Here is a 26,538-nt window from a genome sequence, read left to right as displayed (position 1 = left end):
TCCAGTGTCCCTTGTTCTCCTCCTTAGGCACCTGCAGCCATTTGCACATATCTCCATACAGAAAAACAGAGAATTAAAATAAAATTATCTTTAAAAATAAATTAAAAGGCTGGGTGTGGCGTGCATGCTTTTAATCCCGGCAGACGCAGGCAGGTCTCTGAGGTCGAGGCCATCCTGATCTTCATAGAGGGACCCTGTCTCAAAAAGCCAAAATCAGTAAATGAGTGAGCATGACTAGAGCTCAGTCAAAGCTGTCTCCACCCTCACTTTACTATACCTCCATCTTGTAAAGTAGGTGGGCTTTTGGGTGGGGGTCGTACGCCCCAGGATTGCTCACAGCTTGGCTGCACTCTGGGTACAAGGGTCCTACAGCTACTGCTGAGTTAGTTGTGTAGGCAGAAAACCAATTTGAAAGTCACAGGCCTTGGGGCGCTGTTGGGACACCGGGACACCATCCATGCTCTTCCATGCTCACATCCATCCGTGTGGCAAGCCTTGGTTCCTAATGGCCAGGCTAAGGCACCATCATTCTCCACTGTGCAACTGTGCTTATCTTGTCCACACATACTCATTTGCCAACAAAATACCCCTTCCAGGAATTAAAAATCACTTTTCTATTACATCAAGTAACTATTGGTACTTGCCCTGAATTTATTAATGTTATTAAGTGCCCATTATGAATAGATATCCTGGGGCTTATGAAGATAATTTAGAGAATATCTGTTTAAGAAGTTTTAGTTGGGCATGGTGTCTCAGGGTCGTAATCCCAGCACTTGGGAAACAGAGAGAGAGAGAGAGAGAGAGAGAGAGAGAGAAAGAGTGTTCCAGGGCATCCTGGGTTACATAATCACATCTTGTCTCAGAGACAGCAACAAAAGCCACTTATAATCAAGTCTGATAAACTGAATATTTGCATAATAACTACAACACAAAATCATTGATTGTAGAATACTTTTCTCTTTCTTGCATGCCTCCCCTTTCTTTTTCCTTTTTCTTCCTCCTTTCCTTCTTTCCTTTTTTTTTATGGTGGAAAAAAATATATATATAAATATATATATTTATTTTTATATATTTATATATAATATATATAAATAATATTATATATATATATTTAGAGTTAATCAGCTGGGCTCAGTTTAGATGATCCCAATCTTGTTGGCAACATCCAGAGCATCATAATCAGTAGCCAACCAAACATATGCCTTCTTCTCTCCATCAGGCCTTATCTGGGTATTAACTTTGGCCACATCAATATCATAGAGTTTCTTCACGGCCTGTTTGATCTGGTGCTTGTTGGCCTTGACATCCACAATGAACACAATGTGTTATTGTCCTCTGTTTTCCTCACGGCTGACTGGGTGGTCAGGGGAAATTTGATGATGGCATAGTGGTCAAGCTTGTTTCTCCTGGGTGCACTCTTTCCAGGGTATTTGAGCTGCTTCCAGAGCCGCAGGGTCTTGGGCCGCCGGAAGGTGGGTGACGTGCGGATTTTCCTTTTTTTGTGGCAGTGGATGCCTTTCAACACTGCCTTCTTTCAAGGCCTTCGGCTTTGGGAGGGGCAGGAGCTTCCTTCTTTGCTTTAGGTGCCATCTTGGCGAAAGGGTTGACCATCCTCCCTTTCTTCCTTCCTAAGATGTGATAGGCTTTTATGTATCCCGGGCTGGCCCCAGACTTACTGTGTAGTCGAGGCTGACCTTGATCCTCCTGATTCTCCTGCTTTTATCTCCTAAGCAATGCCTGGCATTCTCTTTCTTTTCAAGCTTCCATTCGAAGCTTAAACTTGATATGTGTGTATATCATGCCTGTATTATATATACATGACTATATTTGACTGTTTTAAATTCTTACATGTACTTTTGCCTGAGTTATGTCGGTACCCCATGCCCATGCCTGGTGCCTCTGGAGGCCAGAGAGGCATAAGGTCCCCTGGAACTAGAATTTCAGATAACTGTAAACCACCATGTGGATGCTGGGAATCAAATCAAGGTCCTCAGGAGAGCAGCCAGTGCTCTTAACTGTCAAGCCATCTCTTTAGTCTCCTCCTTTTTAAACTTTCCTCTTCATTCCAGGTGTGGAGGTGTGCATGCGTAATCCTAGTACTTGGGAGGGCAAGGCGGGAGGATCAAGAGCTTGGGGCTACGGAGTAAGACTGTCTCCAAAACCAAAACGAACCCTTTTATGGTCAGGGAGAGTAGTGGATGCACCTGTGTGAGGTGGTTCTTACGGCCTTGTTCTTCTCCGTAAAATAATATATGCTCACTACACACCATTTAGAAAATAGTTAAAACTATAAAGGAGTAAGCTGGCTGTGTATGTGGCACATGGGAGACAGAGAGGTAAGTGGATCTCTGTGAGTTCAAGGCCTGCTTGATACACATAGTGAGTTCCAGGCTAGCCAGGACTACACAGAGAGACCATGTCTCAGAGGGGTGGGGTGATGAGCAACAGAGAAACTAGTCACATATGTATCTGTACACACACACGCACGTATATTTTGCTTCTGAGACAGGATTTTATGTAGTCAAGAATAGCCTGGAATTTGCAATGTAGCCGGAGATGATCTTGAACTTCTGATGCCCTGTCTTCCCCTCCTGACTGCTAGGATTGCGGTGTGGGCCACCATGCCCACTGCATGCATCAAACTCAGGGCTCCAAGCACTTTACTGACAGAGCCACATTCCCAGTCTCTAGCCATATCTTAGGGACTGGAAAATATTGTTTTATGTGTCATTTTAGTCCTCATGTGTTTTTATACAGATGATATCATTCTTCCTCCCTGTCTCTGTGTTTCTGTCTCTCTTTCTGTCTGTGCCCACCATGGCTCCCTGCATGCGCGCGTGCGTGTGTGTGTGTGTGTGTGTGTGTGTGTGTGTGTGTGTGTGTGATGCACATGTGTTCCTGGGCATGAGACTCAAGGCCTTCTGCACTGTAGTCGGATATTTTGCAACTGATCCTCCCACTGCAGTCTCTCCAGCCATCACTTTCCATATCTGTATTCTGTATTCCTCCCCTTTTGCTGAAGCTATTATATAATATTTTCCATGTTATTAATATACTTTGTAAATAAAGTTTTAAAAGCTGAACACTGTTTCATCATCTTTGACATATAATTCCCAGCCATTCCCAAAATGCCAGATACTGATTTTTCTTTTATTAGAAATAATCAAATTTTGTGTGACCCATCGGTATTTTGAGTATAAATTTCTGCCTGTAAAACAGTGAAAGGAAACTACCTGCAAGTTTTTTGTTGTTGTTTTGTCTTGTTTTTTTGTTTTTAACTATGTGTGATTTCATTGCTTTTGGCAATGATGTTTAGTCTCACAAAACTGTGGTGCTGATTGGTGTGGTTATTTCTTCTTTAGCTGCAGGAGACCCTTAGCTTTTCTGGAACTGACAGTCCAAGTGTGTGTTTCCTATTGGAGAATGACTCCAAAGTTTGTGACATAAAGAGATGTTTCTGTTTATTGATGCTCCCAATGTAATCACATGGGCCGAGCAGCTGAGAGGCCAGCACTGCTTGGCAGCTGTGTCCATGGGGCTCTGTGGCCCATGCAGCAGCTCTTCTGTACTGACTTCGGTGCACCCCTCTTCTGGGTACAGACAGCATCGGTGGGGCTGGAGAGATGGCTCAGCAGTTAAGAGCACTGGACCTGAGTTCGATTCCCAGCACACACATGGCTGACAACCATCTGCAAACCCAGTTCCAAAGAATCTAATGCCCTCTTTGGGGCTCCGCAGGCAGCAGGCATGCATGTGGCGCACAGACACACATACAGGTAGAACACCTTAACACATAAAGTGAAAAATCTTAAAAGAAAGAGGACTTTTGGGAAAATTGGCGAGGCCATTAATTTGTGGTGTACAAACCTGTAGAGACATGCTGTGTCTGCCACAGAAACGTAACAAGAAAAACCAGAGGACACTGACACTTGCAGCTGTAGGCCTGCAGATGTCTAGTTTCTAGTCGTTAGATTGTGCATATTAATCTTTCACTTCTAGCAAATAAGTCTGGCTTTATTCTTAGCACCAGCCACAGTGATTATTTTCTTTATAAAAAGTCATGAAATTATGCATGCATGTAGTTAAACATGAAAAGTAAATGCATCAGTGAAGCTGTGATTGACGTATTCGACTGCTGCCATGCCCTCCCACCACTTACCTACTTTAATATTAAAAGATTTTTTACCCTTATATGTTTTTTATTATTATTTACAATTTATTCACTTTGTATCCCAGTTGTAGCCCTTTTGCTCATCTCCTCCTGTCCTACCCTCCTTTCCTCTTCCTCCCCTATCCCTCTTCCCTAGTCCACTGATAGGGCAGGTCCTTCTCCCCTCCTGTCTGACCCTAGCATATCAGGTCCTATCAGGTCCCATCAGGACTGCCTAAATCCTCATCCTCAGTGTGCTGGCACCCCACCAGGGAGAGGTGATCAAGGAGCAGGCGACCGACTCCTTAAAGGAAATTCTTGAGGAAAGAAAATATGTGGAAAATGGTTTAATCATTTTCTGAGAAAAAAAGAGCAAGAGGGACATTGCTTCGACCAATTATTTGTACGTTTGTATTAGCATCTCTGCTTAACCTTGCTGGCTCGTCTCTTCACGCGCGCGTGTGTGTACTGTGAAGAGAACCGCCCCTCCTACCAGCCCCACACAGTCTTTAGAGTAGCTTCCTTTTTTCCCTTTGCTGGCTAGGGCAGTGCTGGTAGGTAGTTGCCTCCTGTCTGGGCCCAGGGGTGTTTACTGCTCTTATTTCATAGTCTCTGGCAGACTTGCACCCCTATCCTTCCTTTGAAGGATTTTTTCTCCCACTGAAGTTTTTAAACACACACAAAATGGTGCTCCTCTTTGATGGCCTCCTACTTCATGTCTGGCCCTTTCGTATAATGACCTGTTTCAAGCATGAACTTGACCTGTGATGTGCCATCCTCCCTGCAGTGTTACGGCTGTCTGTGATGGACTGAATGGCATAAATGGACTCGGGTCTGGTTGGCTTCTGCTTTCTGCTGTTGCCTTGTTCCCCAGGCCTCTGGGACGCTTGACCCCAACTAGCCTTCGTTTTGCCCATCACCAGGTTCCAGCCAGAAATGAGGCAGAGGGACTTGGGGTGCTGCACATTCTGTAATTTGGCCTCCGGCCCCAATTGTTGGCCTTGTGCCTTCGTTCTGAGAGCTGGACTCTTGTCCAGGTCCTCTGTGCCAGAATCCCATGGTAACCTGCCTCATTTCTCTGGGGTTTGTTTTTATCAGCCTCATTCCCAGGGACTGAAACCCAGTGACCATTGCGCTTTCCTGATATCGGCCTCCAGCCTGCCGCTTGGAGCACATTCTGAAGCACTGTTTCTGCTTGTTCTGGTGCCCGCAGTCAGGAAGTCCCTGTTCTGGACACTTATCTCAGCAAAGGGCAGCTGTGTCCTTCCAGTTCTTCAGGCCAGAATTCTGGGGTCATCCTTCACCCCTCTTACTCAGTCACATCTGCTTTTGAGTCTCTAGCAGGTTCTTAGTTCTACTTTAAAAGGTTAGTGCTGGGATGTGTCCCGGTTGGTATACCCCTTATCTAGGAAGGTAGCCTGCACAGATCCCTGGGTTCAGGCCCCAGTACTGGGTAAGCAAGGCATGGTGATGCATGCTTGCGTTCCCTGGGTTGGGGAGTAAAGGCGAGAGAACCGGAAGTTCAAGTTTACCTTCAGCCACATGGTGAGTCTGAGGTTATCCTGGGCTACGTGAGAGTCTGTACCTCCCCACAATTCCCTAGGATAAAAATAAGTGCCAAAAGTTGGGATCGGTAGTGTACACCTGTAATTCTAGCACTTGGGAAGTAAAGTTAAAAGGATCAAGAATGCAGAGCCATCCTTGGCTAAATAGCTGGCTTGAGGCCAGCTTGGGCTCCATGAGGTCATGTCTCAAAATAAATAAATGAATATATACATACAAGAGTAAAAAGTCTGCAGAATCTTGACTACCGTGTCTGGCCCGCTGTCCTCTCTTCCCTGGATTCCTGTAGTAGCCCTCCCACTGGGTTCTGACAGGAGAGCCCATTATTTTCATAGTGTTGTCAGAACTGCCTCTGAGTGGCCCAGACTTATCACCCTTCAGTCTTGCAGTGGTTTCTTCATGGCATTCAGTGTGTAGCCAAAGTGCAAATGAAGTATATCTGGTGCCCACAGCCCCCACTGCTTTTAGATGCCTACTGCCCCAGGCCTGACATCCTTCCTCACCTTGGACACTTGGCGACCACACATGGTTCTCTGTCCCTTTAGCCTCCCCTAGGGTTCTCCGACAAGGCCATTGTTCCAGTTTTATAAAGGCTTACCTCCTCACTCTCCCCAGCTCTCCATGCTCATCAGAGAGGCAACATCAGGTCTTGAAAGTTCCACTGCCACCTCAGCCGTGGCAGGTGTATTCGAGCTGTTCTTTTCCCTCTGTGTCTTTGTTAGAATGTAAACTCCATGAAGGCAAAGGCACCAGAGTGCCATCTCTAGAGTAGTGGTTCGTAATTCCTGCCTGAAGGAGAGAAGGGGAAGCTGAAAGCCTTTACCTGTGTGTGTTAATATATCTTACATGATCTTCTGTGACGCCACTCTCACCGTTCCCACTTTACAGGTAGAATGTGGAGGTTAAGTGACTTACCCAAGAGCATCTGAGCCACCAGATGGATATTCAGATGGGACAAGTGGCTGAGGGAGTGTAGACTTTAACATGTTACTAACTGGATACGTTAGCTCTCAGCCCTGTCAGTTTAAACTCAGCCCTGAGTTTAAGCCTCCACAGCCTCAGTTCCCTGACACATAAAATATGGATGATGAGTTTTCTCTCAGATTTCTGGAGGGGTATGGGAGAGCCTGAGTGCGATGTTTCCTTGTGTATTTCTCTGATTATTGGTAGAGTTGGAATTTTGTTGTTAGTATTTTTATTGGCCTTTCAGGCTTCCCCTGGAGAGTTTCTGTTTATAACTTTCCCAGCTTTCTTTTTGGTTTCTTTCTAATTAAGTTGGGAGGAATTCTTTGACTATTAGAGCTCTGTGTTGTCTTACAGTCTTTCTCACACTCTTTCACTGTTTAGTGGTGTTTTTGGTAATATCTTCCCTCTGTGTGGTCAGAGCTGCAGTGCTGCTTGATAATCAAATCACTGAGAATACAGATTTTTTCACCCAGCAAACACTTGCCTATTCAGCTAGGACAGCACCAAATCCTGACTTCCAGTGTGCATCCCCGAGAGTGGCCCTTCACACTGGTTTTTAGCAGATTCTTGAAAGAGAATATGTTTTCTCAGAGGCAGGGAGACCCAAACATTTCCCAGATTTTGGCCACATAATCAGAAGTTTCAAAAGAGCTCTGGAATTTATGGGCTGGCCTCCAAGTTATCAGGCATCTGTTGTCTTCTTGAGGGCAGTTTGCTTTCTGCTCTCTCCAGCCCCCCACCCCACCCCAGTTGGGCAGCACAAATGGGGCAGATGATGAATGTTTCACATGTCCCCTGTGGGAAGAACTCCAAAGGCAATCTCCGAAGCTAGACTCAAAACTCATATGGTCAGAATTTGGCAGGCTCTTCTGAAGTGTATTGGCCCACTGGCTCTGCAGACCCTCCGAGGGAGTGAACATGGCACCCAGATGCTGCCTACCCTAGCTCAGGTTTGCTTTGAATCAGAAAACCTTAGGCCTTTGACTGCATGGCCAGAATGGCCCTCGTAGACCAGGCTTGATTTGTGCAGATGTCTCACACAGGAAACATCCTGTAGGCTGAACCATTTGGTGTTCAGTGAAATGGGTCTCTCAGATACCTCTTTTTAAAAAAGATTTATGATTTCACTTTTAATTATGTAGGGGTGGGGTGGGTATGTTCACGTGAGTGCAAGTGCTGGTGGAGGCCAGAGATATCTCTGGAGCGAGAGTCACAGGCAGTTGTGAGCTGCCCTGTGTGGGGACTGGGACTCTGTCAGAGCAGGATGTGCTCTTAAGCACTATCTCTGTGGCCCCTAGGAAACCTTTCCTGCTATGCAAGTCTGTCTGTTCAACGCTGCCCCCCGCCCCCGTCTGTATCTTTCATTCTTTATTTGAGACAGGATCTCATGTAGCCTAGACTGACTTCAAACTCACTGTGTGTAGTCTAGGGTAACTTTGAATTTCTGTTCCTTCTGCCTCTACTTTCCAAGTCTGGGACTGTAGGCACACAAGCACCATTTCAGGTTCATGCAGTGCTAGAGGTCCGCTCTACAGCCAGCTGCCCCCAGTCCTAGTCCTTTTCCTGTTTGTAGATTTTATTTTTATCGGTGTGCACGTGCGTGCATATATGCATATGTGTTTGCCCGTGCACGCGCAGGCCAGAAAGAGGGAGCTGAAATTCCAGATGGCTGGGAGATGCTCAGTGTGGGTGCTGGGACCTGAACTCAGGTCAAGAGCACGCTTAACTGCAGAGCCAGCCATGGATATTTGGCCCTTGTCTGCAATCCTAGCACTCTAGAAGTTGAAGTAGAAGAATCACAGGTTTGAGGACTGCCTGAGCCACATAGGAGACTCTGCCTCAGACAAAACAAACCAGTTAAAACTTGTCAGCCATCTGATGCATGAAACATAAAATTATCATGCCCTAATTTGTCCTCTTAGATTGGTGGTCAGGGGTTTTGTCCCCAAAGGCCAACTAGATCTCATTACCAGCTGCTTAGTAACTGGCACTGGGACCTTACCCAAGGCCATCCGCCTCTCTGCACCTAGCTTATGCACCAGTAAGCTCTTGTGACTAAGAGTACCTAAGGTGGACTGGCAGGATTAAATTAGCTAATACGTGAGCATCCTCAGAATAATGCCCAGCATGCAGTTATTGCTCAATGCATGTTGCAAAATTCCGGTACCAACTTCTCTTGAGTGAAATGCTGGAGGCATGTTAGCCTTCTTGTGTGATTGCAGTAAATTGCTGATACCACGTTTCCTCTCTCTAGTTTTGGTGTCTAGGGCTAGGCAACTTAAGTTTTGCTGTTTATATAAAGCTTCTTTTATTTTTTTTAAGGTGAGGGTTCATATGTCCAAGGTTGCACCAGAACTCAGATGTGGATGCCCTAGAACTCTGTGTGTGTGTGTGTGGGGGGGGGTAGATGGGGACAGGGGACTCACAACATAGCCCTGGTTGGCCTCACGCTAACTTTGTAGATAGATTAGGCTGACCTGGACTTCATAGAGATCTGTGTGCCTCTGCCTTCCAGGTGTTTGGGCTTATGGTGTGTGCCACCACACCCAATTGATGCCATGCTGGGGAATTGAACCCAGGGCTTCACACACGTTAGGTAAGCGCTCTGCCCATTGAGCCACGCCCTCAGCCCCTCCCCACCCTCTTCATCCAGCTCTTACTATAGCCTAGGCTGGCCTGAACTAGAGTCCTGGGCCAGCCCCTTGAGCACTAGAGTTACAGGCCTGCACCCCCACACTGGCTTCTTACATAAAGCTTCTTAGATTCCATGCTGGTGACCTGCTGATCTGAGTGGCCATCTGTGAATGCCCCGACTCAGGGCGGCTCCAGGACAGGCAGGGACCATCAGAAAGAAGACAGGCCTGGGCAGTGGCAGAGCTGGACAAGGGCAGAAGCTATTTCTCCAGGTGGCCTTCCACTTGGACTCTGAAATTCAGTGCTCTTTCCTCTATCCGGAACCCAGGCCCTGACTTGGGAGGGGAGCTTCAGGCATCACATTGCTTGTCTCTAAACTTTTAAGTCACCACATATTTTGGTTATAGAATCAGCCAAAGTTTTGTTCCAGTTCCTTACAAAATTTCACAATATTCAGGCGTTAGAATTGGTCCCTATGTTGTGAAACAGCTGGTTTTTATATTTTAAACGTGAATTAAAGACTTAGTTGTTGATTATTACTTTGGATGTTTTCCAAGAGGCAGAATGCCGTCTGTGGAAGTTTCTCTACAGGCCCTGATGCCAGATACTTAGTTTCCCTGTTCAGAGACATAGTCTGTGTTTTAAGACACTCCCTGGGTACAGAAATTGGTTTCCTTGACAACAGGTAGCTAATGTCTTAGTCCTTTTCTTTCTTTATCCCTAACCTCTTGGAATTTGACTTCAGAAAATCCTCCCTCCCCGTTTTCTCCTGGAAACCTATTTGAAGGCTGTCACAGTAGTAGCCTTTGGCACCCATCTCCCACTGCCATGACTGAACGTAGGTAAGTAGGTACTCGTGTTAGCGAGCCATATCCTCATCTCAGTGAGGTGCCCAGTCTGGCCTCCGACTTGCTGTATAACTCAGACAGACCTTGAACTTTTAGCCTTACTGCCTCAGTTTCCTGAGTAGCTGAAATTACAGCCTTGCACCACCAGGTCTAGCTCAAGCTTTTCTTTTTAGTAGGGATGGGAGGATCCTGGGGATTGAACCCAGGACCTCATGAGTGCTGGGAAGTGTACTGCCACTAAGCTAGACCTGTAGCTGTTTGTGTATGTGTGTGTGTGTCTGTAGACATTGCAAGCCATAGAGCATGTGTGGAGGTCAGGACAACTTGCAGGGGAAATTGGTTTCCTCTTCTTCCATGTGGGCTCTGAGGGTATCACCTTGGCAGCTGCTACCTTCTGAGCCATCACGCTATCCCCTATTCTGATTTATTTATTTGTGTTTCTATACATGTTTTTTTTGTTTTTGTTTTTGTTTTTTGTTTTTTGTTTTGTTTGTTCCTTTGTTTTTCAAGACAGGGCTTTTCTGTACAACAGAGCCCTGGCTGTCCTAGGCTCACTTCGTAGACCAGGCTGGCCTGAAACTTACAGAGACCCACTTGTCCACTTCTCTCTGCCTCCCAAGTGCTGGGCTTAAAGATGTGCGCCACCACCACCCTGCTCATGTATGTAGTTTTCAATTATTGCGTTGATGTGTGTGGATGTGCATGCATGCACGCCCCACTGCCACTTAGCATGCGTTTGGAAGTTGGTGTCGTCTTCTTCCGTGGGTTCCAGGAGTGAGCTCAGCTTTGGGCAGCAAACACTTTTATGCACTGAGTCATCTCACCAGCCCTATCGTAGTTTTCTTGAGCGCAGAGGAAAACACTTCCCCACAGACGTTAGCTGGGAGGTGTTCGACTACGACAGAGCTCACTGAGTAGTCCTGACCAGCCTGGAACCGGCCACCTAGGCCAGGCTAGCCTTCAAGTTGCGCTGGTTCTCCTGCCTGGCCTCCTGGGCTGTAGGGATTCCAGGAATGTGCCTCTGCACCTGCTGTCTTTGTTTTGTTTTGGTGTTGCAGGTGGAAGCTCCTTTCTTAAGCCACACTCCAGCCTCTCGGTGGTGGTCAAATGGTGGCCAGAGCCTGCACTCCACTCTGTGTTCCATATGTAATCCTCCTACTGGAGTAGAGATTGGCTTCCTCGCCCCCCCCCCCCCTTTCTGATGCTTAGACGGTAGCTTACCTGAGGTCACACAGTGGCAAGTGACAGCATCAGGATCCTGACCCAGGTTTATCTTTTCCAGGCCTTTGCTGTAATTGGCAATAAAGTAGCACACACAGAATCAATTTGTTTTCAGTGGAAATGTGTTTTATTCTTTTCTAGTCTGTATAAATTTTTCTGGCCTTTTGGAACCTTAGTGTCACTTTTGCTTGGCTATTCTATTCTGTGCTATTTTATTCACTCCTTCAGCCACCTGAGAAATATTTTTTGTTAATGTGACCCTACTTTAAGCTTTCAGCAAACTTTCCTTCTCTCAACAACAAAGTCTTTCTCTCAACAACAAACTCCCAAGTCCCAATGCACTGAGAATTTCACTCTGGAACCTGGTCAGGAAAGGCTAGACTGGGAGTTTGTAACCTGATGGAAGTGGTCCCTTAACAGGGAGCAACTTAACAGGGAGCAACCAGACCAGAGGACAAGCAGGGTCCAAGGGGTTGGAAGGCCAGAAGGGCTGAAGCAGTCATCGGGCAGACGTGGCCTTGAGAACATGGCCTTCCTTCCCCTGAGTGCCCACGCACATGCTTATCTCTGTTCAGTGTCTCAGCCACATCTTCACACTCGTGAAATTGCTCAACAGACACACTGGGCCAGTCTGTGCCTGTTTGGGCTCTGAGTAGTTTTTGAGGTTTGTTTAGAGTTAATTAATTAGGGTAGTCATTGAAAAGTGTTAATACGTGCAGTTATTACATGTTAATTAAAAAGAAAGTTCAAAGCGTAGAAAAGCTCCTGAGTTAAAATGCAACTAAAAACAAAGTGGAGCGATTGTAAAGCGAAGCGCCGAGGAGCGGCACAGCATGGCCTTGCCCGGGTTTCTGCCAGCAGCAGCCACTCCAGTTCCTCACAAGCCCTCTCTTCATTTTGATCACTTGCCCTGGAAAAACAACATTTGTAGCACCAGAGGGGACTCTTACCCTGTCAGTGCATAGGTGGAAACTGAAAGCAAGGGAAACCCCACCGGCCGCCGGCAGCGCTCCTCCAGTGTCTGGCTCGCCTCCTCAAGCGTTCCAGCCACCGCGAGGACTTGGCCACCATATTTGCCTTTGTGTCTCAGTTAAGTGGGAGGGGAACTTCACTTCCTTTTTTTTTTTTCTTTTCTCCTCCATTCTTTCTCTCTCTCTTTTTGTTGTTGTTTTTGTTCTGCTGTTGAGACAGTATCTCACTACATAGCTTTGGCTGTCTCGGAACTCACTATGTAAGTCAGGCTGGTGTTGAACTTAGAGGGATTCTCCTGCCTCTGTGTCGGTCATGCTGGGAAGACAGGTGAGCTTGACAATGCCTGACTTCCTTTCTTTCTTTCGATCAAGTTTCTACCAGGAATATTTTGGCACTCCTGCTACTTCTGTTACTGCCATCACTGGTCAAAAAGCACGTGCACAGCCTGTGCCGTGGTATTGCACACCGTGGCTCAGCACTTGGCATACGTTACTTTCTCCTCCCGGCAACCCCAGAGCAGGTGCTGTTGCTGTCCCCAGCTTACATGCGGGGCAGAGATGGAGGTTACCACGGCCAGAGGGCCTCCCTGCCCCACAGAGCTGCGTAGGAACAGTAGCTGTGAGCTAGGCTCTTTCCTTCTGGGGTGTATGCTTGCAACCATAGCTGTCCCGCCCGAAGCTTTTGTTCTTTTGTTGGCTTTCCGAAACACAACTATTTTCTCTGAATGCAGAAGTTGAAACCTGTTAAGGAAATTTAACCAGAGTATTTCTTGAAGAAGAAGAAGAAAAAAAAAGAAACCATTTCCTGATTTCTTCATTTGTTAATAACTCCATGACATCATTAGGGCTGGTACCTTCGATCTCTCAATTTCATACTAAGAGTGAAGTGGAGATAATACTTTGGGAACTTCTGAAACTGTTTTGGGACCCTTTGTTTGATTTTCTCTGCCTTAAGTTTTGTCCTTGAAGCTTATAAAGCTGTGCACCCTAGTCCTGAAGTAAAGGCAGGCGGAGAGGTCTGCACGTGTGTCCCTGCTGTGACCGAGGTCTCTCCAGCGGTGCTGGGCAAGTCTCCTCTGCGTGGTACCCCCAGTCTGATGACCTCTGTATCAGCTACCTCTGATTCTTTGGGTTTGTCAGTATTTCCCTGTAGGCAGAAAAATCAGGAAGTAGGAAACTAAACCAGCAAAGAAACTTTTGGAAGTGTGGTTGTGACTGTAATCAGTGGCATGCTTCAGCACAGGCAGGAGTGGCGGACTGAGAGGGAGAGAGCCTGGGTTCACGGTCTCTTCCCTTCCTGAGCATCAAGCGCCGGAGTTTCCGAGCCTGGGTTTCCACATCTGTTTGATGGGGATAACATTAGTTGTTTTCACAGTGTTGCTGTGAGGATTAAGTTAGACATGCAGGAGCAGTATTTTTGTCTTTGGTACATTCTAAGTACCAGTACGTTAATTAGTGTCAGGCTAATAGTTCAGCCTTTTCAGCCATTCAGTTAGCAAACAATTTGAGTTCCTCTTTGTTGGTGAGGATACTAAAATTTTTTCCTAGTGTTATTACAGACATTATAATTTGGTACTTGTCTTTTAAAAGCAGTTTAAGACCATGTTTCACGCTAGTAAAAGGAATATTGAGATTTCAGCCAGGTGGTGGTGGCACACACCTTTAATCCCAGCACTGGGAGGCAGAGGCAGGAGGATCCCTGAGTTTGAGGCCACCCTGAACAACAGAGTGAGTCTAGGACAGTCAGGACTACACAGAAACCCAGTCTTGGAAAAGAAAAAAGATTTCTTAGATGGATTATACTAGGGGGGGGGGGAACTGTGTTGTAAGAGGGTATAATCCAAGATATAAAAATATTCTTTGTTAAATTGGATAATTGATTTCACTGAAGTAAGACAATTCTGCTTACAGTTATGATTGAAAAGACTGCAGCCATGTAGAGAAATGATTATATTATGTGTTAAGTAAGTTTTTTGTTTTTTTTTTTAAGAGGTATGCACTGATAACCAAAGAACTATGTCAATTTTTCACACAACTGTCAGGACCTAGCTGGCAGTCTTTGGAATCTTCTTGATACTGCCACTCTGTTACTGCCCATTTTTCATGTTGCTCTTTAAAAAAAAAAAAAAGAAATCATCAAGTAAACCAGGCGTTGTGGTGCACACCTCTAGTCCTAGCATTTGGGAGGCAGAGAAAGACAGACCTTCATGAGTTCAAGGCCAGCCTGCTCTATAGAGATCTAGGACAGCCAGGGCTACACAGAGAAACCTTGTCTCAAAAATCAAAACAAAACAAATAAACAAAAATCATCAAATAATGAATAGACAGTGTAATTTCATGCCTGAATCCCACTCCTCATTGCCAGCCTCTGAATTCAGGGGGGAAGATGAAGATCAGGGGTGCCCTTAGGACGCACTTTCATCTTGGGGAGGTGGCTCTCTTTGTAAATGTTAGCAGAACAGGTTATGCGTGATCATTACGACAGTTCATTTTCTTCTTGTGCATGCATATGTGTGCTAGGGGCTGAAGCCAGGACCCCTGGCCTGCTATACTCTTGATCTCATACTCTGAACTAAATCACTTTTCAAAACATGCTCAAGGAGACAACAAAAATTTATTTTTTGTTTGTTTGTTTTGAGACAGGGTTTCTCTGTGTAGCCCTGGCTGTCTTGGACTCCACTTTGTAGACCAGGCTGTTCTCAAACTCACAGAGATCCGCCTGCCTCTGCCTCCCTGAGTGCTGGGGTTACAGGCGTGCACTGCCACACCTGGCTTGTAATAGTGTCTTAAGTAATACATATGTTAATGCTACTATCCTGATGATGACAACAAGTAATGATTACTATGGCTAACCCAGGCTATAATTTAAACCATTATTCTTTAAAGTTGTTATTAGGCCAGACACAGTAGTACAAAGCTGTTATTCCAACTCTTGGGAGGCTGAGGCAGGGTAATTGTGGCAGGTCTGAGGTGAGCCTGGACTACATAATGAGTTCTAGGCTAGCCAGGGCTGTGTAGGGAGACTCTGCTTTAAGCAAGCAAGCAAACAGAGCCTGGGGAGGCTAGGAAACATGCCAGGGATGGTAGCACGCTCTTTTAAGCCCAGAACCGTTGGCTGCGGAGACAGAAGACTCAGGAGTTTGAGACCATCCTTGACTACATAGTAAATTTGAGGCCAGTGCAGACTACATATGACCCTGTCTGGTAAAACAAGCCAACAAAAAGAAGTGATTTGAAAGAGAACCAGAACCATTATTGATTTTACCACTCCTGAGAACTCAGCAGCATGGCGATGCTGAGAACACAGTCCCGTCTCCAGCAGAGAACAAGGCAGCACGTCTGCTTTCTGTGCATACTACTTGAAAATAAACCAGTGCTCTTTATTTTGGCTGACAAAAGGCTCAGGCTTCATCTGGGTGCAGCAGAGCATTCCCTAACCAGAATGGCTGTCATAAAGGGCCTGTCGGAATGCTCAGCTTGGGAGGACAACTAAGAAAAAGCATAGGGAACAAAAACACTGAATAAAAACAGAACAGTGGCTGGATCTGGAGGAAGAAATAGAATCCTTCCTTCCTAGTCTGTGTTCCTAAATCCTATAATGTGCTCATATTTCTTGAGACTAAGAGTCTTATTCAGCGCGTTGTATTCCAGCACTTGGGAGGCTGAAGCAGGAGGATTGTCACAAGTTCAAGGCCAGCCTGCGCAACAACGTAAGACCCTTTCTCAAACAAAACAAATTCCAGAAACAAGCAGCCTTCACATGGATACTGAATACAGTTTCTGGTCTACACACTTGGGTCAGTCATGCTGGGTTGTTGCTGGGCGGAACTTGAGTCCAGTGGGACAGGAGGATGGTTTTACAGTTTTTAACACCACGTGATAAACCTACAGTTGAGGAGTGCAGAACTACACTACCCCAGAGTGGTGCCTAATCCAAACTGCAGCCAGGGAAGCCTTCCTGGAGGAGGAGGTGTCGCGGTGTGACTCAAGGGCAGTGCCACTGGAAGTTGAAGCAGAGGGTTCTGACAAGAGAAGTCATGTTTGGCAAAGAAATCCGAGAGGTAGGAGAAAGTGTATATTGTCTGAGGAACTGAAAGTTTGGTGAGTCTGAAACTGTGAGGAGGAGCGGTAGGAGCCTGCAGAGGGAAGCCAGAATCAGAGCACAGACTTAACTCTTTTGTTATGGAATGTCAAGTCTGCCTTAAGGATAATGCAAGGCCGATAAAAGAATGTTTGTTTGCTGTTGGCTCACTTATTTACCAATATGTAAATAAATAAACAAATAAGAGCCAGGCAGGGTGGCGCACTAAACAAATAAGAGCCAGGCAGGGTGGCGCACACCTTTGATCCCAGCGCTCAGGAAGCAGAGGCAGGTGGATCTCTGTCAGTTCAAGGGCAGCCTGGTTTTCAAAGTGAGTTCCAGGCCAGCCAGGGCTACATAGTGAGACCCTGTCTTCAGGCAAACAAATAAACAAATAAAAAACCAACAAAACAAATACATAAACCCTCAAAGACCCTCAAATATATTGAAATGTCGTAAAATAAAAAGTCCTCCTTCTCCTTCACAGGTACCCAAATTCTAATTCCCAGCAAGGCCTCCTACTGCCAAGTGTTGTTTTCATCGTTTAGAGGTTTTGTGCATATACGAGTCTGTCAGTTTGTATGTACATACTCTTTTTACACAATGACACTATGTTACCTAACATATACACACGCACACACGCACACCCTTTGTTGCAAGCCCAAGGCTCTTGGTACCCTGCCACTGAGTTCTCTCCTCAACCCCTCTATATTCATTTTTTCCCTCCAGTTCCAGGGATCAACCCAGATTCTATAGCGTTCAGGTAAGTGGCTGACCACCCTAGCCCCTTGTATTTGTTAATGCAGCACTTTTACTAGGCACTTGAATTTCCAAGTACTCAGAAGGATGAGGCAGGAAGGTTCGTGTGAGCCCGAAAGTTCAAGTCTAGCCTAGGCAACAAAGTGAGACTCCCTGTCTGTCCTCACCCCTCCCTTTCTCCCTCCCTCTCTCTCTCACACACAGCAGTATAGTATACTTTTCTGTACTGTTTCGTTTTCTAGACTAGTCTCACATTGAGAGAAATTTAAATTACGTACAGTTTTTCATTATTACAAGGCAAAACGGGGGCACAGCCTGTAATCCCAGCATGTGGGAGATGGAAGTAGAAAATGCAAGGCCTTTCTCAGTTACATGGCAAGTTTGAAGCCAACCTGACTTACAGGGGAGCAGACATCCTTGGTGTTATTCATTTGTGGATATTTACCTGAAGGTGTGTGTGGCACAGGTTCCTAGAGACAAAACAACATGGTAAAAGGCCATACAAGCCTGACCTGTCACCCTAGTGTGGGAAAGGCTGAGGTGGTGGATGGCAAATTTGAGGCTAGCTGACCTGACAGGGGGATGTGCCCTCAAAAAAGGTGTGTGTGTGTGTGTGTGTGTGTGTGTGTGTGTGTGTGTGTTATTTTTATATGCACAGTTTAGTGATGTTATGTGTATTCATTTGGTGTGCAAAACTGATCTCCAGAACCTGTTCACCTTGGAAAATAGGAAATTTGTACCCACTAAATAACAACTCCTGTTTCCTCCTCCGCTGGTAGGCACCATTCTGCTTTCTACGTCGATGACTTTGACTGGCTCAGCCAGTGAAATCACACACTCTGTCTTGGTGTGACCAGTCTCTCTCTGTTGTACTGATGGGATTTCCTTCCTTTTAAAGGCTTAGTAACATTCCCTTATGTGCATATACCTCCGCTTACCCATCCTCTTGTGATGGACACTTGAGTTTTCACCCCTTGGCTATATGCTTAAAGCAGCTATGAAAATGGTTAATAGGTATGCTCTTGGACGCATACCCAGAAGTGGGATTGCTGGGCCATAGGTAGGTTTAGGTTGCTTTGTTTGCATAGACCGGCCTGGACCTTCTGGCATAAGATGCTCCTGGGAGCTGGGAGTGTAGGCGTGGGAGCTGCACCCACCTCTCTGGTGTCTTTGTTTTGCTTCTCTTGTGGCACTAGAGGTTAAACCCAGAGCTTGTGCACACCGGGTCCAGCTCTCGGCTGTACCTGTAGTTTTTTTGGGAGGTTGCTCTCTATAGAACTTACATCATTTTAGAGTCCTGCAAACATTTTGTGTCCTGGCTGCATTTTTGTTGCTGTGATAAACGCAGAAGCAGCACAGGGGAGAAAGGGCTTGTGTTAGCTCAGACCTTGGCTTTTCGTTTGTGAGCCTGGAGGGTCTTTATTTTCTGTGGTACTCATCCCAACAGGTGTAGAGCAATAACTCGGGACTTTGCGCTTCCCAGGTCACTAGACAGAAAGCATCTCTTCATGTGGTTCTCAGCCATTTATATATTTTCTTTGGGAAAATGCTTATTTAGGTCATATCCGTCATCATCTTTGCCAAGAATGTAACAGGCAAACACTGGAGAAGGTATCCCCTCATTTAAATCAGCACATCTCTTACAGTGAGTGAATTAATTCATTCAACAAATAAAATCAAATGAGCCCCATGTGTGTGGCATTCTGAAATCCTAGGGGTGTAACACATAAGTCAGGCTGAATACTGTTTTATGTTTCTATGGCCACTTACAGTTCTGAGTGCTTTATCTTTTATTGGCATATAAAAACACTCTGTTCAGCAAATTGGTTTTTGTTGTATTTGTTGTCTATTGTTGCATTCAAATTGCCTTAAGTGTGGTGGGGTAAAGCAGCACACATCTTATTATCCAGCAGTTTCTGTAGTGAGGTCTGAGACATGGCTTACCTGGGTTGTCAGTTTCAGGGGCTCACCAGGCTCTACTCCACTTACGGGCAAGGGCGTGGTGTCCTCAGAGACTTCACTGGGGACTATCCTTCGTGCTCCCTCAGGGCAGCCAGATTTCCTTTGTGGTTAAAGCACGACAGTATCTGTTTTGAGGCCCGAGCTACTCTGAGCTCCTAGAGGCACTTGATGCCTCGTGGAGTTCTCCAGCAAGTCCATTTGCTCCTTCAACCCAGAGCAGGCCTTCTAGGACAACAGGAGTGCCATTCACCACCGTGGCTGCATCCTGGGAGGAGAGGTGTGCTGCAGGCCCTGCCCACGGTCAGCAGCTGAGGATTCTGCCAAGGAGTAAAGAACGGGAGGGAGGCTGGGACCGATGGGCTTCCCATTGCCTTGGTTACCACAGTCTTCTGTGTATATTCCAAATGATCTCTCCAATTAAAATGTGTCTGGGGGTTTTCGGCTCTGAATATTGAAGACGTTGGTATTCTGTAATGCTAAATTTGAATTTTTAACATGTTCAGAATAGTCTTCACTCTTAAGATCTCTCATTCACTCTTTTAAAGTTCATTCTATTCTGGAATTTATTTCCCTCCCCTGCCCCCTCTGAGACAGGGTCTTGCTTTGTATATTGGGCTGGCCTTAGAGTCAGGGTCTCTCTCTCAGCCTCCTGAGTGCTGGGGTTACAGGCATGTGCTACCATCCCCACTGGCTATTTTTATTTATTATTGTGTGTATGTGTGCGTGAATGTCAGAGGACAACTTTCAGTAGTTGGCTCTGGGGTTATCAGTGTGGCTAACACTTTCACTGGCTGAGCAATACTGTTAGTCTATAATTAGTTACTTTTTAAAAAGATCGATTTTATTTTTAACTATGTGTACTGTGTGTGTCTATGTGTGGGGTACGTGCACACGAGCTCAGGCGACACTGGGTGCTAGAGAGGGTATTGGATCCCCTAGAGCTGGCATCGCAGGTGGTTGTGAGCTGTCTGATGTGGGTGCCGGGAACTGGACTCAGGTCCTCTGAGAGCAGTGTACTCGCTTAACTGCCAAGCTGTCTCTCCAGTACACTGCCCTCATTTATTTCTTACATAGTTCTTTCCGAATTTTCTTTCTCTTGATCCACTGAAGTGGTTGTCTATTTCTTAGTGTGCTTTGTATCTGTTAGTGTGCGTTACTGTAGGTTTAGGATGTAGTTTTTGGGTTTAATTTTAGTTATATGTGTGTGTGTATGTATGTGTGTGTATATATTTATGTACACGTGTGTGTTTGTATGGTCCAGCACTGAGGGCAAACGAGAGCCTGTCCAGTCCAGACTCTCCCCTGCATCTTGGTTGTAGCTCCTAGATCCCTTCCCATGTGCAACCAGTGTTTTCACATTTTCTTATTTTTTTGGGGGGCGGGGGCGGGGGGAGGTGTTGAGACAGGGTTTCTTATAGCCTTGGCTGTCCTGGAACTCACTCTGTAGACCAGGCTGGCCTCAAACTCACAGAAATGCCTGCCTCTGCCGCCCGAGTGCTGGGATTACAGGTGTACACCACCATGCCTGGCGCTTCTCTATGTTTCTGGACTTGGCTTTTTTCTGCTCAATGTATCTTGGGGATCTCCTTGTACTGGTTCATTAAAAGTGACACTTTTTTAAAAGTGTGTTTGGTGTGTGCATGTGTGAGTTTATATGCATGCATGTATGTGTGCGCGCGTGCATGTGTAAGAGTGTGGTGTGTGCCTATACGTGTGTGTTCATGTCTGGACACACAGGTACACATGTTCCACCACGTGTATCTGGAGATCAGAGAAGAAACTCAGGTGTCAGTCTTCACCTTGAGATGGAGCCTCCTGCTCACTGCTGCGTGTGCCCGCTTCCCATGCTGCTGTGGGAACACTGGGAACACAGAAAAGCTGGACACCATGTCTAGTTTTACATGGGTTCTGGGGCTCTGGACTCAGTTTTCCACAAGCAAGCGCTTGGGGCAGTGAGCCATCTCCCCAGCGCAGTCACTCCATTTGGGGGCAGGGTCACTGACTACCCCGGAGCGCACCAGTTCAGCAGGACTGGCTGGCCAGTGAGCTCCACGCACCCTGCTGTGTCTCCGCTTCCGGCTGCCAGGGCTGGAGGCGGCATGGTTACGCCTGGTGATTTATTCTTGCTGGACACACGTCGTTTCCTACCCAGAGGGACAGCTGCAAGAACAGTTTCTGGAAGCGAGTTGCCAGAGCAGGTGTAGTACTATCTTTTATTGTCAGTTCTTCCTCTCTAGAGTGTCGACCAGTTCATACAGGCTTGCTCCGTCACAGAGCCTGTCTACCCACATCCTCCCCGGGTTTGCCAAACTTGTGGTCTTTGTTAATCGTCTGTGAGCTTATAAATGCATGTGTGCATGTGTGTGTGTGTGAGAGAGGCTTGTGAGTGTGATGCTTCGTGCGTGTGTGTGTGTGTGTGTGTGTGTGTGTGTGTGTGTGTGTGATGCTGAGTGTGTGCAGGTGTGCTAAAGGTCAGCCTTAGGTGGTGTTTTTCAGGAGCCAGCAGCCTTGCCTTTAAAAAAAAATCCTTTTTGATTTTCGAAGCATACGCTTGTACGCATGTGTATTGTGTATTAGCGTGTGTGTTCGTATGTGTGAGTACAGGTACACTTGCGTGTGCTGTGCATCAGTCACTGTGCTTGAATGGCAAACACTTGACTCATTGCGCTGTCTTCCTAGCCCCTTTCATTTTGTCCATTTGCCTGTTTCTTTAGTTTTGAGACAGGTTCTCTCTCTAGGACTTGAAAGGCTACCTGGTCAGCAAGAGTCAGGGACTCAGCTGTCATTGCCTCCCAAGTGATGGGACTCCAGATGCATGCCGGCATGCCAGCATTGCTCGTCAGCGCTGGAGAGCAAATTCCTTGGGCTCTGCCAGCTGAGCCGTCTCTCCAAATCCTCTGCGTACTTTTAATTTGCATTTCTCTTATAAATGAAGTGTGCATTTTCCCTGTGCTTTTGAGGCATTTGTGTATAATCTTTTATCTGCATGACATCTTTTTCCCTTAATTTTGGAGGTTGGGTATTTGTTAGGAAATGTGGCTCTTTTTCTGTGATTTGTGTCATAAGTGTTCTCACGGTTTGCCGTTTCTTATTAGATTTTATAAGGGGACGTTTTAATGTACAGAAGTTTGGGGGCTGGTGCTTGAGGTCCAGGCATGTGCCACCTGCTAACTTCCTTTTTACTTGCACTAGTGTCACTCTGTGTTGACTAATTATTGTAGGTTTATCTGCTTTCAGTTGTTTTTCTAGGCTGTTCTTGAGTGCTCGTTTCCAAAGTGATTTTTGGCTTATATGGAGTTGTAGTGGTTTGAATGAGAATGGCCCCTATTGGCTCATACACTTGACTGCTTGGTCCCCAGTTCATGGAACTGTTTGGGAGGGCTTAGAAGGTGTGGTTTGTTTGAGGAAGTGCACCCATAGGTGTCAAAAGCTGGTGTCCTTTCCAGTTAATTCTCTGCCTCATGTTTGTGGATGTAAGTGTACTCTAGGCAACTGCTCCAGCGTCATGCCTGTCTTCCTGCTGCCATGATCCTCACCAAGATGGTCATGGAATCGAACCCTCTGAAATTGTAAGCCTCCAGTAAACTCTTCCTAAGTTGCCTCTGTCATGGTGTCCTACCACAGCAACAGCAAAGTAACCAAGTCAGAAGTATTTTTAAAAACGGCGTGGTTAATAACTTTTACTCTACTAAGCAGCGCCATTAGGTTCATTTTTTAGGCGCTTGCTCTGATGGCAGTGTGGGAACAAGGTAGGAGATAACAAGAATAGAGACCAAAAGACAGTTATAGCTCAGCATGATGGCACACTGTGTGGATCAGGTGAGTTTCAGGTCAGTGAGACTTTGTCTCAAAACAGTCCAAAACAAAACACCAAATCACAAAGCTGTTTCAGATATCTGGGGAAGAATAAATGGATGGGGAATTGAGGAATTGATGGGTGTGGAAGGTGCTGAGGCCAGTGTAACCAGGCCTTGCTGATATCCCAGGTGGAGAGGGGAAAGTGCTCAAGGTGATCCCAAACACTGTGGGCCAGGCAGCCAGCGAGGGCCATCTCCTGACGACGTCCAGAGTCACAAGCCAGTGCTGGCGTGAGAGGGTGCAGGGTGACCTGTGAAGGTGCGCAGTACAGAACATCCACTGAAGTGCTAGGCGCCGGGCCACTGGGCCAGAGCTACAGTCTGCAGCTCTGGGGAGCTCTGCTGGCAGAGCAGTGTGACTGACTGACACACTGTGGGCCCCTGGAGAAGTTTAGCGTTTAAAGGATGGTTTGTGTGTTCAGAGGTCTGTAGAGACAGGAAAACAGGAGAGCATCACAGAACTGGCTTCCAAACAGAGCAGGTAATTCCAATTTCAGATGCTTTGGGGATGTGAGTAATTTAGGAGCTGAAAGGAAAGGCTGTGGTGCCATGAGAACTTCAGTGCAGTAGGAAGCGTTGGGAGTTGAGAGCTGAGCAGGGAGCTGAGGCAGCTCCCCTCCCATACCGGGAAGCTGGGCTGCTTAGGAGTTTCGGGCGAGGGGGAGGACGGTGTACCCCCACGTGAGAGCCATGCCTGTGCTCCAGTGCTGAGGGGAAGAGCAGTGGAGGAGGAGGAAGGGGGCTGCCAAGAGCAGTGGCTTAGAGAAGTCAGCCAACATGATGTGGAGGAGAGAAAGCCGCTGAGGGTGAAGGCGCATGCGAAGATAACAAAGAGCTGGGCTGCGATCCCCCAGCTCTTTGCTGGGTTGCCGAAGGGAAAAGAGCAGGAGGAAGCAGCAGCGGTGAGCAAAAGCTGTAAAAAAACGGGGTCAGCTTTAGGAGTTCAGTAAGACAGTAAGCTTAAGGAGCAAGCACCAGCCAGGCAGCTCAGTTGTTAAAGGTGATTGCTGCCAAGCCCTGTCTAAGTTCGCTGCCCTGAACACATGGCAAGGGAAGAACCGACCCCGGAAAGTCGCCTGACCCGTCCGTCGTGTGGCACGGGTACCCACCCTCCACACTGCCCCCTCCTGCCTTCATGCAAAAGTAAATGTATGTAGATAAAATCAGTCAAAATTAAAAATCAAGTTTGAAGTGGGAACTAGCTCAGTAGTGGCTGCCTGCCCGCCGTGAATAGGACCCTGAGTTCAGTACCTATTACCGAAAAAAATAAGTTAAAAAAATGAAAAGGGGATGGGGTAGCTCAGTTAGTAAACCCATGAGGACCTGGGTTCAACCCTCAGAGCAGCCATAAAAGCCAGGTGTGGTGGTGTATTTGCCTGTAATCCCAGCCTTGAGCAGTCAGGTCACTGGCCAGTCTGCTGAGCAAGTTCCAGGCCGCCAAGGTATTTTCTCAGGGAAGAATGGTGAATGGCACTGACGGTGCCAGTGTAGACCTCTGGCCTCCACATAGGTGCACACATACTTGAATCCATCGATAAAAAGCAAGCTGTAATGTAGTAATATGTTACTATTTGTCTTAAAAGACAGGAATAGAAGTAATGCCCATTCCTACTTGCTGTGCACACATAACGGTTATGTGAAGGACTCTTGAAACTATTGTCCTGGCTATATATTGGGAAGCAAGAGAGGGAACTAGATTGGAGGTTGTTTCATACACTCTGACTTTATATTTTTTATTTGTTGAGAGTGTAAATAAATACTTAAAATAACTTAATGAATGAAAAATAGTCCTTAAAATAAAAATAAAAATTCCAACAAGACTTGAATTTTCTTTTTGAGACAGGGTCTTGTATAGCCCACGCTGGCCTTGAAATTGCTGTGTAGCTGAGGATGATCTTGAACTCCATTCCTCTGTATGCTGGGATTAGAGGTGTGTGATCACCATGGCCTGTTTTATGGGGCACTGGGATGGAACCCAGGGCTTTGTACGTGCTAGGAGAGCACTTTGCTAACTGAGCTGTACCCCCAGCCCCAGGGCCTAGCTTTTCTCAGTTTCTCCATCTCTAAGTATCCCTGATTTTTCTGTTCACCAAAGAAACACACCCTTGCTTTTTGTTTGAGAGAACTTTGCTTTTATTTGGCTCTCTTTGGCGGGGGGACCAGAAGCCTTGGGAACCATTCCTGGACCCCTGGGTCAAGGAAGACATCTGCAGATGTCCACCACACTGGTCCTTTTAAGTTCAGCTGCATTGCTTGTGCTTTAAGGCTGCATGGAGCCCCATAAGGGAGGAGGGACGTCAGGATCCTGCTTAAGGCTGACATGTACCCTGGATCTCCACATCCCGGCTAAGACACACCCAGTGACAGTTAATCCTTCAGCTTGTCACTCCATCAACGTTATGAACAATTTCCAGAAACTACAAAGCCTCAAATATTCCCTTCCAATAAGTAGAAGTAAGAAATACAAAAAACCCAAAGGGGGATAAAAGGTCTCTAGCTTCCTTATTTCATTTTGGTGTTAGAGCAAATAGTAAAATGATTGTGTGGCTTTAGCACATTTTATTTTAAATGTCTAGTTCTTATATTTCATGGGGATTGTGACTTTCAGCCGAAGCATCAGAGGAAATATAAAAGATCATCTCAGAACATTGAGATCACGGATGAGGTCATAAAGCTCAGTGGTAGAGTTCTTGTCTAAACTTGTGTAAGACCCCAGTTTGCCCCCTCCTGTCGCAAAGAAAGGAAAACAGTGATATACAAACAAAGCATTGAAATTCCACAGAACACTAGCTGCACCAGTGGCCATTTCTCTTTACCCACCTTTTTTTATTTTCCCTCTCCCCCTCAAGACAGGGTTTCTCTGTGTAGCCTTGGCTGTCCTGGACTCAGGATGTTCTTGAACTTACAGAGATCCGCCTGCCTCTGCCTCCCGAGTGCTGGGATTAATGGTGTGCACCACCATGCCTGACCCCTGTTTACCCATTTAGTGTATCAAGTAAAAGTAAATCGTCTAACCTAAGGGCTGAGTTAATTGTAGAGATGACATCATCTCAGCCTTCAAATTTCTCCCATTAAAACCCATGGGTGCTGTATATGGCTCAGTCTCAAGACTGAGGGGCTTTTTAACCACTGTTCTCTGGTCTAGACATCACAGATAGTGAGCCTGTGAGAAGTCAGTGAAGGGTCAGTTGTCAGTTTTGTTTATGGTGGCTCAGGAACTCCTGAAGTCTGTGGCCTGGACTGTGTGACTGGATCATGCTTCCAAGTGAAGCCAGCTGAGCCTGCAGTAGTTTTGCTACCAAGGACCGCCAGCCCCACCCTTCCCTGGTTGTAGGCTGAGAAGCTGGGGAATGCCACAGTCCTTGCCAGGGAGAGAGCTTGCTGAGAACTAAGAAGCTGGGGCTGCTACCCAAATCCACGACACGTTAACTCTTCAAAGGAAAGGCTCCCATTGACTCGGGTGGAGTGGTCAGTTTTCCCTTCCATGTATAGGCAGAAGCAAGGGCTTGAAGATAGGAAAAGACTA

General features: G+C 46.4%; 1 protein-coding gene and 1 pseudogene across 1 annotated transcript in view; one reads left to right on the top strand and one right to left on the bottom strand.

Moving 5' to 3' along the window:
- Crtc3 (CREB regulated transcription coactivator 3) overlaps positions 1-26,538 on the top strand; it is a gene marked incomplete at its 5' end in the record, with an annotated part of 98,424 nt that overhangs the window by 14,257 nt on the left and 57,629 nt on the right.
- Positions 1,137-1,590, bottom strand: LOC129688484 (60S ribosomal protein L23a-like; annotated as a pseudogene).

Source organism: Psammomys obesus, unplaced genomic scaffold, assembly GCF_907164565.1.
Source record: "Psammomys obesus unplaced genomic scaffold, mPsaObe1.curated_primary_1811, whole genome shotgun sequence".
NCBI lineage: Eukaryota > Metazoa > Chordata > Mammalia > Rodentia > Muridae > Psammomys > Psammomys obesus.
This window is presented reverse-complemented; position numbering and strand designations above follow the sequence as displayed.